General features: G+C 42.0%; 1 pseudogene; it reads left to right on the forward strand.

Annotated features, from left to right (window-relative positions):
* The first annotated feature begins 5,914 nt into the window (after window positions 1-5,914).
* On the forward strand, window positions 5,915-8,248 carry LOC102814990 (annotated as a pseudogene).
* The last annotated feature ends 3,292 nt before the right edge of the window (window positions 8,249-11,540 follow it).

Consider the following 11,540-nt stretch of genomic DNA (forward strand, 5'->3'; position numbering starts at 1 on the left):
AAATCAGAATAAAGTTAAAAAAAAAAAAATGGGCAGAGGACATGAACAGACATTTCACCAAAGATGCTCAGTTGGCCAAACAATGTATGAAGAAGTGCTCATGATCACTAGCCATTAAAGAACTGCACATCAAAACAATAAGGAGATATCATCTCACCCCAGCATTAATAGTAAAGTTCAAAAAGACATAAAACAACAAATACTGATGAGGGTGGAGAGAGACTGGGACCCTCCTACACTGCTGATAGGACAATTGCTGTGGAAAACGGTGTGGCACTTTCTCAGAAGTTGGAAATAGAAATGCTGTATGATCCAGCAATCTCTCAACTTGGTATATACTCTCAAGATATAATAGCCATAACACAAAGAAATAGATGCACGCCCATGTTAATTGCAGCATCATTCACAATAGCAAAAAGATGGAAACAGCATAGATGCCGATCAGCAGAGGAATGATTGAACAAACTGGTACATACACACAGTGGAATATTATGCAACACTGAAGAATCACGATATAGCTGCAGAACATCGCATATCATGGAAGAACTTGAAGGACTTTCTACTGAGTGAAATTAGTCAATTGCAAAGTGGTAGATATTGTATGAGAACACTACTGTAAAAGTCAAGAAAAGTTTCTATAATAAACTTTCTATGATGGTTACTAGGGGTGGGAAGGAAGGGAGAATTATTCACTTGGTAGAGTGTAGACACATGCTAACTTGAGTGACAGGGATGACAATTAAAAAGGGAAGGAAAAAAGACGAAATGGAGGGAAAAGGGAAATTGCTTCTTTTTATTCTGTTCTGGTCTGTTTATTTTTTTTCAAATACTGGAAGGGAAACTATAAAAGACAGCTTATACATTATTTTTGTTTGGAACATGAAGGTCAGGTTACTACGGTAGCATCTTCTGTGTTATGTAGTTAATACAGGATAGTGTTAGTCTTATCTTAATCATTTTATTTTCTCTTAATAACATGGCTTCTATAGTGGTGAATTATGGTATTCAGAAATATTTTTGAAGATTGGCTTGTATAATAAAGTAAAAAATGTTTTTTAATTAAAAAGAAAACAATTAAAAAACAAAAGATAATGACATTTTTCACTAACTGTTTAAAAATCGTTTTTATTGTGAATTGAATGAAAGTTTACAGAGCAGATCATAGTGTTACATCCAACAAACCATACACTGTGTTTCATTTCAATGAGTGCAGTCCCCTCCATGTACTATCATTTATCCCACTTCCTCCCTGATTCTTATTTTTCTATGAAATTTCTGCAGCCTCCTTGTGTATGGGCTAAATAAAAACTTAATAATACAGTTTTAAAAAACAAAAACCGATTGTGGAAAAACTGAAGTTGGATCAACACTATTGCCCTTTGGTTCTTCTGATCCCTATGAGAACGTGCCCCTTGCTTCTAGGTAAACCCCTAGAGACAGGGGTGAAAGCTGAAGTCACCAGCAGGTCAGAGACCTCATGTAGAAGTCACAATAGGTCAGAAACAAACAGGCCACCGGTACTAGCTCTGGTTGATATGAGTGAACTCTTATCTTTGGGAAACTCTATGCGTTCTTTCAAGGCCATCCACTTGGCCGAATACATTCTAGGAATGGATTCTCTGTGGGGAGATTCCAATTGCAGGTAAAAGTTGTAATAGAGGTCCCAAACGAAGCATCTCTGTTAAAACTATCAATAGGGACCTAAGCACATATCATGCTTTTGTTAAGTGCTGTTGAGCCGATTCCGACTCATAGCAAACCTGTATAGGGTTTCCAAGGAGTGGCTGGCTGGTAGGTTTGAACTACTCACCTTTTGGTTAGCAGTCCAGTGCTAATCCTACAGCACCTGGCTAATGTGTTCTTTAGCATCCATTTATCCCCATCTGTTCAGGAAGGACATCGATGGACATTACAAAGCTTAAACTTCAGTTTACCTAGCCCAAGAGCCAGAAGTCAATGGCTGCATAAGAGCCAGACAGCTCATCTCAAGATCACAGAACAAGGTAACATGAGTAGAGACAAAAATCATAGATAGGTCTTTGTCTATTGCTTTTTATTATGTGTTGTTGTGTGCAAGTCAATTCTGACTCATAGTGACCGCGTAAAGGGTTTCCAAGAGCAGCTGGTGGGTTCTGAACTGCTGACCTTGTGGTTAGCAGTCCAGTGCTTACTAGTGCATGACTTTAAAATTTGTGGACTTACAACAAACAATTCCTGATTATATGGGAGTTATGCTTGGGTATTGCCATGTCTGACTGGTCTTAAAGTGATAGGCCAATGACCTTGAGCCACTTAGGTATCCCACCTTAACCTAGGCTACGCATTAAGATCCTTTCATTCCTTTGCTGTGGAATCACTGACTTAGTACATGCCATTAAGAATGGATCAGTGGCTGTAGATACTGCCAATATTTGTAGTTCTTGCCAATTGACTTGAGTACTTTAAAGGTTTCCTGTTACAATAACCACCAAGCAGTTTCTCTAATGTGACTCTACTCCACACTAACTTTTCATAAAAGGGTCACTGAAGATTGGGAGTTATAATGAAGCAGGATGAGGAAATTAGATTGTGCTGGTTAAGGAAAAGAATAGTGTCTGGGGTCTTAAAGGCTTGTCCTAAAACAAGCAGCCATCTAAAAGCCCGTACATGCAGAAGAAAGCATACCAAATAAGTGTGATCAAAAGGATTTAAAATAGAATCCATAATCAAGAAGGAAGAAGTATGGGAGTCTAAATCCAAAGGCATTCTGTGTTTGTGGGTGGACAGTCTACAAGTGGAGCCTTAATTCCATTTTATTGTCTTCACATGAATCTGAAACTATATTGAGTTTTAAAGACTGCGTTTTCTAAAATAGTTCTCCTGTTTGACTCGATTTTCTTGTCCTCACCCTGAAGTATGGCTAAAACATGTCGTGATTTAAAACAAATTAATGAAGCAATTAATGTTATTCAATTAATGATTGTTGTTAGTAAGTGGTGTTGAGTTTTGTGTTCAACCTACAGCGACCATAGGGTTTCCAAGGAGCAGCTGGTGAGCTTGAATCACCGACTTTGCAGTTCAAACGACTTTGCAGTCCGGCGCATTAATCCATAGCATCACACTGATAGCATTAATAATTTCAAAGAAGGGAGAATTAATGACTCAGTGTATAAAAATTTATTAAAAGTCCCAGGTCCAGTTGCTGAGGATACTAGATTCTAAAATGTGATTCTAAAGAAGTCAGCTTTGAAGAACAGTACCTGCCTCCTCTTTTCTCTCAAGATAAGGTTTGCAGCTACCGCAGACAACTTGTTAACTACAATTTGTAGCTCGGGTTGAACAAACTTTCATTGTTTCTTTCATAAGATCAGAAACTTCAGTTCTTGGATTAACAGTCATGCCTATATGAACTGCTTCCTACGTATGCGTATGTGACTACAACTCTTTTCTGCCTCCTCCTTCCGTAGGGTTGGATTGGTTTTGCATTGCACAGGTATGACAATGCAAAGCCAATCTGCAATCCGTAGTAAGTTCTTTAGGGTGGGAAAGGGAGTGTTGGTTCCAAGAATCATCCGCCTCAAGTACTCACTGGCGGTTGGTGGTTATGTGCCATGGAGTGGGTTCCGATTCATAGCGACCCTGAACAGGGTTCCCGAGGCTGTAAATCTTTACGGGAGCAGAAAAGAAAGCCTCATCTTTCTCCCACAGAACATCTGGTAGCTTCCAACAGCCCCGATTCGTAACCACTATGCTATCAGAGCTCCTTCAAGTACTCACTGGAGTCCCCTATTCTAAGTTCCTCAAAGAATTGAAACACAGATAAACAGTGACGTACACAGGAACTTCAGGAGTGTCGGTTTTTGTCAGTTGGCAACGCAGACGCCACGTGATCCTCAGAACATGGACATTATGAGGAATATGTTATCGTTAAGTGCTGTGGGGTCGGTTCCAACTCAGCAACCCCAGGAGCGGCTGGTGGATTTGAACTGCATTAGCAGTCCAGTGTTTATCCTATAGCGCCACAAAAGGACGCTGTGAAAAATACAGTACTGGGCAAGTGGGTATGAAATAAGGACCAGACGAGTCGGACAGAGTAGTTGTGTGGTTTTGGATGAAAGGAAACCGTACACTAGCAGAGGCCAGTTGTTGTCCGACAACAGCAAGGCCTGTCGGCTCCCAGAAGGTAATTCTCAGCGCATATATGATCCGGAAGAACTTGTCGCGGCTGCAGGAGCCTTCTGGGAAATGTAGTTTCCTGTTCTGGCGCCATCGTTCTTTCAACGCAAGTAGAGGACGGCTTGAATTCTTGCAGGTATGATTCAAAGGAAGACGACTGTTGTCTTCTTGACACCGCCTGTGTCTTAGTTGAGCCACCCAGTGACTACAGCTTCCGAAGGTGTATTTCGGGAAAGCCGAGACCGTTTTTTGCACTCGGCCGCACAGACTTCTGGGAAGTGTGGTTTTCCAGGAGGGTGACGGTTGTTTGCGGAACCTGTAACTTTTGTCCTGAACGCGGAAGAGGCTGGGAAATGCCGTTTGTAGCTGGTGCGGCTTTCGGCCCACATCGCCGCAGTCTCAGGCCTGGCGGTGGATTCCTGGAGGACTCTGGGCCGTGCTGTTCCCGGGAAGGCGGCGGCCATTGTCGGCTCTCCAGCGACCCAGCGCGTCAGGTACGCGGAGGTGCTGGCGGCTCTGGGATGCTTTGGAGCTCGAGGTAGAGGCCCCGCCCAGGTTTCGGACACCCAGGTATCCCGCCAAGGTGCTAGGTCTAAGGTCTTCCTTGCGCTGTGATGTAACCTCAGGCAAAGCTTTAGCTTTTCTGGGCGTGGGGAGTAAGGATGGCACAAACGTCGTAGAGAAAAACAAAGTCGGGGCGTTGTTATACACGGTGCACGCTTAGAGCGAACGTCATCGCTACACAGTTGTTGTCGGATTTTCCAGTTCTGTCGCTTGCTAAATGTCTTCGATATCTTCGAGTTTCCGTGTTTTTCGCCTTTTAAAAAACAAAACCCTGGAATCATGCCAATGCCCACCATGCGGAAAACAGATTGGATGAGCTGATGATTAACGGTACTACTGCTGTTTTGTGTGTCCCTTATACACAGAATGGTTGGTTTACACGTAGATTACCCCACTGCCGTTTACCTGGTGCTGCCCACGCCGTAGGAGAACGAGGAGGCTTTTTGCGCACGCAAAGATTTATTGTTATTAAGCGTCGTTGAGTCGATACTGAGGAGCAGCTGGTGGGTTTCAACTGCCGACCTTGTGGTTCACAGTCCAGTGCTGATCCTATAGCGTTACATCAGGAGTTGGGAGTTGTTGTTAACGGTCATGGAATCGGTTCCGACTTTTTGCGATCCGTTTAGGGTTTCCGAGGAGCAGCTGGTGGGTTTGAACTGCTGACCTTGTGGCTCAAGCTGACCTTGCGGTCCAGCTCATTATCCTGCAGTGCCACACCGGGACCATCAGGACTCCAGGAGTTAACAGCCTTGGACTCTATAAGTCAGAACCAAATCCATGGCAGTTAACAACAGTGGTGGTGGTGTGGTGTGGTGTGGTGTGGTGTGGTGTGGTGGTGGCTTTGTGCTGTGGAGTCGGTACCGACTCATAGCGACCCTGTACAGGGTTCCCGAGGCTGTAAATCTTTATGGGAGCAGAAAGCCTCATCTTTCTCCCGCGGAACAGCTGGTAGTTTCGAAATGGTTATCAACAATATTTACGTGTAAAAGAAGCTCTGGTAGCACGGTGAGTTAGGCGTTGGGCAGCTAATCGCAAGATTGGTGGTTCAAACCTACCAGAGTCTCCTAGGAGAAAGATAAGTTTTTTCGCCTTGGTAATGATTTACAGCTGTGGAAACCTTACAGAGGCTTGCTACCCCATGCCTTGGAAACCCTTGTTTAAGGAAAGATTAGATCCTCAGAAAGTGACTCCCAGGATGCTCTTCCAGGCTGTTGTGTCATCGAGCTGTAAGTCTGCTTTTTTTCTGCCCTGCCTCTGTGATTTTTAGGACACTGCTCTTCTCTAAGACAGGAGCCTAGAAAGAAGCTGGTATTGGCTATTGGACCTGTAGAACCATGTCTCAGGTGAGTTGCTATAACCCACAATCTTCCTGAAACTCTTCTGATCAGAACTGTGAGGGAGTGCTTTGCTTCTGGTAGTTCCCACCTAACAACATTCATTTGTTGTAACAAAGAGTGAGGTCACATGAGAACTTCAACATATGTCCTAACACAGTTCTCTTCTACCACATATAGAAAAGCTTTCTCAGTTCTCTGCTAGACCCTCTGTGGAGTCCAGACATTTTTATTACAATTCACAATGCAAGCTTGGAACTTTTGGTTATTTGGTGTATGGTTGTCAAAGCTATATAATGTACTCTTTAAAAAAACCATAAAACTTTTTATTGTATCCAATGTACTCTTGATTAATGGTCAGTTTATTCCTCCAGCTGTTCAGATCAGATGTTGTTTGGTGATATCCTTGATTCCTCCTTTCCTTTTTAAAAACACACACAGACTCTTAACTCCATCACGGCCACCTCCACTGCCACCCCTGTCCAAGCCACTTGACTGTGTAGCCTCCCAGCTGGGTCCTCTTAAGCCTTTAGAGTCTGTTCTCAATACAGAGTTAAAAAAATAAAAATCTTGTACCAATTCAAAAGAATAACCCAATATTTGGTTGCTCTATGGCTGTATAAACTGTTTACAAATTGGGACATTTTCCTCCACAAGAGGAAATCACTTGCTGGTAATGGAATGTTCACAGACTTAAATAATTTTTCTTAATGAATACAAGTTTCGATGATGGTTCCAATACTTAAAAATGGTTGCTGAATTAATTGGAAAAAGAGACTTCTGATTGCTCATTGTTATCTATGAGACATCTTAAAATTAAAATCGGAGAAGTTAGCGTCTTTTTCATGAAATCACTCAAAAATGGTTTTGTTAATGATGGCTCTCTTCGAGGGAAGGGGAGTTTAACCATGGTGCAATGCCAATTAGCAGCTTTGGATGAAAAGTAACAATAACAAAACAGGCCAATGAAGCTTTCTGTTTTGGCAAGACCAGTTTTAGGTCAAGAAGCTTAAGGTTTTATGGATAAGTAAATCCTTATAAAATATCTACTTTTAATAAAAAATTAGTTATTCCACAGCTTTCATAGACAGCCTGTTGAAATATACAATCCTTTCACTTCAGCTTCAAACTCTTTATTGGCTCTGACTCAGAATAGAGGCAAAGCTCTGCAATGATCCATAAAAGTTGGTACAGTTAGACTGCTCCTTCTCTGATCTCAGCTTCCTTTTCTGTCTTCTTTTCCCCTGCTAGCTCTAGCCAAACTGACGACTACCTCTAGGTCTTAGAAGTTGCTTACCATCTGCTTGGAATATTCTTTCCCTAGATGTGCACAAGCTTGTCTTCTCACCTTTTAAATTTCTTTGTTCCATTGTCACTTTCTCAGTAAAGTTTCCCTGGATCTCTACTTAAAACTGCAATGGCCTTCTCTTGTCTATTGCTTCCAGTACTCTATTCATGGCTTTATTGGTTTCCACAGCACTTACTGTTTTTTAGCTGATGTACTATGTAGTTAATAGAGCATGTACTCATTGATGGTCTCCTCCCACTGACTGAGAAAGTTAGTGGAGGTCTCACCATGTTTGTTTGTTTAAGCTTTTATTGTGAATTGAGTCATAACTTGCATGGGAGAACATCAGTTTTACACTCATCCTAGCATATTTTGTTTCATTGCAATGATTACAGTCTCCTCCGTGAATCTTCATTTTACAGTATTTGCTTCTATTCCCTCTGTTTTTTGTTTTGTTTTTGGATGTATGCCAAAACACTCAGGAATATATAATCATTTAAACTACCAAAGGACACATTCTGCAAGCCTGCCTCCTGGAGGGCTGCCAGCACACAGCCTTTCTCTTTCCATGAGTCTAGAGTCCTCAGCTGCTCCATCTCTCCATATCCTCATCTCTGCCTCCCTTTCTGGTGTTGCTGCTTCTCTGGATAGGGTCCCACATTCTGCTCGTGCTCTTCTCCCTTGATGGTCCTAGGGTCCTCTGTTCCTGGAATGTAAGATTAACAATCCCCTGTTTTACCACACCATTTTTTTGCAATGGCACATAGCAGATGCTTCGTAAATAGTTGTAAGTGAATCAGTGAGTGATTAAGTGATGGGGAAGACCCATGGGGTGGAAGGTGAAGCCTGGACAAGAGAGGACATGAGTGGCAGGCGTACATGTTGGGCAGAGTCTGGTTTCTTGTGAAAATTTGGTAATTGGAATTGAAGAAGCAATATGATTTTGCTGTTTTTTTCTTTTTGCTGAAACTTTTTGTTGTGAATTGATTGAAGGTTTACAGAGCAGATCATCAGTTTCACATTCAACAAATCATGCACCTTGTTACATTTCAATGATTGCAATCTCCTCTATGGAACAACAGTTAAAGTCAAAGCTAAAGTAAACTAGTTGCCATAATCATTTACCAGTTTATTTAAGTACCTGTTAGGAAGGCTGTTACATGGGGTTAGATGTAACTGACATGTGGGACTTCATGATTGAGAGCAGCGTTGTCTAAGAGAACTTGCTGCGGTGGTAGAAATGTTCTTTATGTGTGCAGTCCAGCATGGTGCCCACCAACCACATCTGGGTCCTGAACATTTGAACTCTGGCCAGAATGACTGAGGAACTGAATTTAATGAGCATAAATCAATTAGAACCACAAGATCTGTGGTTCAAACCCACCAGCTGTTCCTTAGAAACTCTATACAGGGTCTCTGTGTGTTGGAACTGGCTAGATCTATATATGTGCTGGACTGCAAAGTTGGTTTGAACTGCAAGGTCGGCGGTTCAGGTTCACCAGCTGATCCTCAGAAACCCTATACAAGGTCGTTATGGGTTGGAACTGATTAGAAGGCACTTAACAACAACAACAACCAATCTGTATAGCCAGTTGTTGCTAATATGCCATATTGAAGCATAAGCATCAAATATTAAGAGAGTACTAGGAAAAATATAAGGAGCTCTGGTAGCGTAGTGGTTATGAATCGGGCTGCTAACCTCAAGGTCAGCAGTTCAAAACTACCAGCTGTTCCATGGGAGAAAGATGAGGCTTTCTGCTTCTGTAAAGATTTACAGCCTCAGAAACCCTGTACAGGGTGTCTATGAGTCAGAACCGACTCTCTCTGAGTCAGAACCGACTCCATGGTACTTAACAACAGGACAGATATCTATCTGAAGTGTTTGAAATGCTGACCTTGAGGTTAGGAGTCCAACTTGGAACCACTCTGCTACAAGAGCTCCTTATTTAATAAGACTCGTCTAATCCTAATATCTTTGTAAGAGTAAATACAAATACGAAAATGATTTTCCCTAGTGCCCAAAAGGAAAGAGACAGATTCTCCCTCTCTTTACTTAGAGCAGGTCCCTGAATGGCACATGCAATTTGTGTTTGACTGCTAATGGAGAGGCTGGTGGTTTGAACCCAGCCATTGATGCTACAGTAGAAGGCCTGTTGGTTTGTGTTTGTCAAGACCTCCCTGTGGAACGCCGTCCGACTCGGAAAATCCGTGGTCACCATGAGTCAGAATCGGCTCAATGGCAGTGGGTTTCTTAGAGTATCTTTCAAGAAGAATTTGTCATTGCAAATCCTTTCCCTGCCCCTTTGATATGTATGTAAATAATTGGAAGGGTAAAACAAGCCTCTTGCCAGATTTATGACTCAGTAATGTCTTTCTTTCTTTTTTTTTTTTTAAGTAATGTCTTTCTTTTGAAATACAAACATCAAGGGAAATGGCACCCTGTTTCCCTGTGTTTGGTTTCAAGCTGTAGCTACTTGCTTATTTATTTTTGCATAAAGGCAATTAACTAATATAGATGGCCACCTCAATTCCCAGGTAAAGCTAGTATTGTAGGATAAGCAAATCACAGACGCTGCGGTGTGATCCAGCCAACTGCTCTGAGGGAGAAAGATGAGGGTTTCTGGCCCGGCAAAAATTTACAGTCTCGGAAACCCTATATAAGGTCACTATGAGTTGAAACTGACTCGAAGGCCCTGAACACCAACAAGAATGCGTGGGAAGTGGTGCTGTCAAAGTCTCTTATTTGACAGTAAAAAACAAAATCAGATCCACTGCTCTGGAGTCAGTTCTGAGTCAGCTCACTCGGGTACCTTTACTTGATGGTTATTGTTGTTGTTAAGTACCGCTGAGTCAGTTCCAACACATAGCAACCCTGTATAGGGTTTACTAGGAGTAACTGGTGGGTTTGAACTGCTGATCTTGTGATTGAAACCAACGCAGCAGTCCAGTGCAGTATCCTGCAGCACCACACGAGGACATGCCTTATGACAGTAGACCATCATTAATTCTGAGAACACGTATATAGTGAATTTTGTCAGTTTCATTATATAAAAGGGTGAGTTTTTTTTAGTCTTTGTGATCTCATTAGCATCTGGCTTAGTGCTTATGCAGTAGTAAAACTTTTTTTTACATTTGTTTAGAGGAAATTTTGATTATTTTCTCAACATCTGACAAAGGTAACCCACTCCCACCCTCCCCTCCCAGTGATAACCAAAGATTTATGTCAGTCAAGCAATATGTAAAAAATTCCAAAATTTTCCAATAGATCCACTCTTTTTTTCATAAGGTTTTATTGTGAATTGAGTGAGAGGTTACATGGGAGAGCATCAGCTTTACATTCATCCTATCGTAGTTCATTTTGTTGCAATGATTACACTCCCCTCTATGCGTCATCATTCAACAGCATATGCTTCCAATCTGGTGTTTTTTGGATGTACACCGAAGCATTCAGGAATATATAACCATTCAAACAACCAAAGAGTATATACCCTGCACTCCAGCCCCCCAGCCACCAGCACACAGCTCCTCTCCTTCCTTGAGTCTGGAGCCCTTAGCTGCTCCATCTCTCCATATCATCATCTCTGCCTCCGTCTCTGGCATCACTGCTTCTTTGGATAGGGTCCCGCACTCTGCTCTTCTCCCTTGATGGTCCCTGGGACAATAGAGTCACTTTTAGAGAGAAAAATATATCACAATCAAGAAATGCAGTTGCAAAAAAAAAAATAATAATAAAAGAAATACAGTTGCAGTGCCATTGAAATGCATCCATTAATGCACACATTATGATCCGACTAACCAGTCAGCTCTTATGGAGGTTTAAGCTTCTTAAAAACAGTCTTGCTTTCTTTAAAAAAAATTTTTTTTAATGTTTTATTGTGGATTGTGATACTTTACATGGGAGAACATTAATTTTACATTCATCCTCTCGTATATATCATTTTATTGCCATGCTTACAATCCCCCTTCTTGCATCATCAATACCAACCAAAGGGTATATATACCCTACAAGCCTGTCCCTCGGTCATCAGCACACAGCCCCTCTCCCTCTATGGGTCTAAAGTCCCCAGATGCTCCAACTCTCCACGTCATCGTCTCTGCCTCCATCTCAGGCATCACTGCTTCTCTGGGTAGGGTCCCACTCTCCGCTCTTCTCCCTTGATGGTCCCAGGGACCTCCGCTCCTAGACTGAAAAGTTCATC

This window comes from Chrysochloris asiatica, unplaced genomic scaffold, assembly GCF_000296735.1.
Source record: "Chrysochloris asiatica unplaced genomic scaffold, ChrAsi1.0 scaffold00104, whole genome shotgun sequence".
NCBI classification, from domain to species: domain Eukaryota; kingdom Metazoa; phylum Chordata; class Mammalia; order Afrosoricida; family Chrysochloridae; genus Chrysochloris; species Chrysochloris asiatica.